Here is a 3,082-nt window from a genome sequence, read left to right on the forward strand (position 1 = left end):
CACTGCACTCCAGTCTGGGCGACAGAGTGAGACTCTAACTCAAAAAAAAAAAAGAAAAATCTTTACAACAGAACAAAATGTTACTCAATTACATATAAATAAAGAGAACACTAGTTAAGTGTCATAAACCCTAACCTCACCTCAGATTTTGACAAATTTTCATTAAATGTCTCTAGATAAGTAGAGATTTACAAGAAACTGTATTAGCTAGTGATTTAAATCTAAAACTAAATAGGACCTTAAAATGTTAAGAGAATCTGGATTCAATTGTATGTAAAAATTTACATAAATCAAATCTGGATTAAATACAAAAGTAAATGAAAAGTATATTTGAAATTGTTTATCTGTCTAAAAAAAAAATCAACTAAAATCTAAAACAAGTTCGGTGGCTCAGCCTCTAATCCCGTGCCTTGGGAGGCTGAGGTGAGCGGATTGCCTGCGCCCGCGGGTTCGAGACCCGCCTGGGCAACTTGGCGAGACCTCATCTCTACAATAAATCAAAAAATCAGCCGGGTGTGGTAGCGCGTGCCTGTAATTCCGGATACTTAGAAGGCTGAGGCGGAAGGATTGCCAGAGCCCAGCAGGTCAAGGCTGCGGTGGCTGGGAGCGGCCACTGCACTCCAGTCTGGGTAACAGAGTGAGACTCCAACTCAAAAAAAAAAAAAAAAATCTGAAACAAAGATTGGCTGGGCTTGGTGGCTCAGTCTGTAATCCCAGTACTTTGGGAGGCTGAGGTGAATGGATTGCCCGAGCCCGGAGGTTTGAAACCAGCTCAGGCAATTTGGTGAGAACTCGTCTCTATAAAAAATAAAAAAACTAAGCCGGGCTCTGTGGCTCAGCCTGTAATCCCGCGCCTTTGGGAGGCTGAGGTGAGTGGATTGCCTGAGCCCACGGGTTCGAGACCTGCCCGGGCAGCGAGACCTCATCTCCACAATAAATCAAAAAATCAGCCGGGTATGGTAGCACATACCTGTAATTCCGGCTACTTGGAAGGCTGAGGCGGAAGGATCACCGGAGCCCAGCAGGTCGAGGCTGCGGTGGCCAGGAGCAGCCACTGCACTCCAGTCTGGGTGACAGAGTGAGACTCCAACTCAATAAATAAATAAATAATAAAAAACTAGCCAGGTATGGTGACACTCGTCTATAGTTCTGGCTACTTGGAAGACGGAGGCAAAAGGATCGCCGGAGCTCAGTAGGTTGACATTGGGGTGGCCATGAGCGTGCCACTGAACTCCAGCCTGGGCGATGGAGTGAGACTCCAACTCAAAAAAATACATAAATAAATAAAAATAAAACAAAGATTAATATGCAGATAAATGTTGTTCTACTTTAAATATAATGTGTAATAAATATGTAACAAGTCTAAACACCTTCTTATATTATTAAAAAAATCAGTAGCCTGGGCTTGGTGGCTCAGCCTATAATCCCAGCACTTTGGGAGGCCGAGGGGAGTGGATTGCCTTAGCCCGATGGTTAGAAACAAGTCTGGGCAACTTGGCAAGACTTTGTCTCTACAATAAAATAATAGCCGGGTGTGGTAGTTCCCACTACTCGGAAGGCTGAGGCAGAAGGATCACTGGAGCCCAGAAGGTCGATGCTGGGGTGACCGTGAGCATGTGTGCCACTGCACCCCAGCCTGGGCGAAGGAGTGAGACTCTAACTCCAAAAAAATAAAATAAAATAAACAAAAAATAAAATCAGTAAATCTGATAAGTTGATATGTTAACAATAAATGCTCACTTTTTTTTTGAGAAAGGAGGATTTATTGAGAGGACAGAAAAGCTCCCACAGTGGGAGGGCACCCAAAGGGGTTGCCCCCACATTTTTTTAAATCCTACTAGTTATAGGAAGGCGATATAATGTTTGCAGTTTGACTTTTAGCAAATTGTTTTGCAGGGCAAAACCATCTAATCACAACTAAACTATAGTATTTTTTCTTTAGTAAGAGAAAATTTAATCTTTAAAAATACCTGTAATTTTTTAAGATCTTTCAGGCAGATGTCACTCATATATTCTAAGTCATAGGATTTCCATCTAAAATGTAAACAGAGAATTATATTTTTAAAACAGGTACCCTGCTTTTGCAAATTTATTTTTTTAAAAGCAAAGGCATTTAAAAGGACAAGTAACGTGAGTAGATTGCCTGAGTCCGCGGGTTTGTGACCCGCCTGGGCAACTTGGTGAGACCTCATTTCTACAAAAAATAAAAAATTAGCTGGGTGTGGTAGCGCGTGCCTATAGTTCCGGCTGCTTGGAAGGCTGAGGTGGAAGGATTGCGGGAGCCCAGCAGGTCGAGGCTGTGGTGGCCGTGAGTGTGCCACTGCACTCCAGTCTGGGTGACAGAGTGAGACTCCAACTCAAAAAAAAAGGACAAGTAACAAGAGAGGGATCAGAGTAACTATTATTTTCTTATAAGTTCCAACAGAAATCCTTGTCATGATTATACTTATAAGAGCTACATGGCCTACTAAAAATAGAAAGTAAACAGTTAGTAATAATTTAGCCTGGAGTACTGGTGATGGAAATGGATGCCCAATTTCCTTCCCCAGTTTGAAAACCCACTTCCTTACTCTAATATTCCTATCCTTCAGATTCCTTACATCAGCTACCACAATTTCTATCCTAGATGTTGACAAAGTAAACTGTAACTGACTTAAAATTGAACTTTTACTATAAAATCATCCCCACTGTGGTAATCTAATGCAGAATATTGCTAATATTTCAGATTTTACTTTATACATGAAAAAGTTATTTTCAAATAAAAATGCTCCCAGTAGGATGCTCACTCAGCAATATTAATATCCATTTCCCACCTCTCTTGTGACCTGCAACAGGACCATCTGGCTTTCCCAGAGATACAGATCCCATTATCCAAAACTAGTAAATACTACTTGCTTACTCAAAAATCTCAGCCAGGTATGGTGGTTCATATATGTAATCCCAACACTCTGAGTGTTTGAGGTAGGAGGATCACTTGAGTCCTGGAGTTCCAGCAGTGAGGTATCATTGTGCCACTGCACTCCACCATGGATGACTAAGCAAGACCCTGTCTCCAAAAAAATTTTTTTTTTTTTTTTTTTTT

At 41.4% G+C, this 3,082-nt stretch overlaps 1 protein-coding gene across 1 annotated transcript in view; it reads right to left on the reverse strand.

Moving 5' to 3' along the window:
- The window catches only part of ARIH2 (ariadne RBR E3 ubiquitin protein ligase 2), a 60,765-nt gene that overhangs the window by 53,037 nt on the left and 4,646 nt on the right, over positions 1-3,082 (reverse strand). The window contains exon 2 of the mRNA XM_008068156.2: positions 1,971-2,034. The gene's annotated coding sequence lies outside the window, so the exon portion shown is untranslated. The remainder of the gene's footprint in view (positions 1-1,970; positions 2,035-3,082) is intronic.

This window comes from Carlito syrichta, unplaced genomic scaffold, assembly GCF_000164805.1.
Source record: "Carlito syrichta isolate Samal-C Ts95f unplaced genomic scaffold, Tarsius_syrichta-2.0.1 Scaffold309885, whole genome shotgun sequence".
NCBI lineage: Eukaryota > Metazoa > Chordata > Mammalia > Primates > Tarsiidae > Carlito > Carlito syrichta.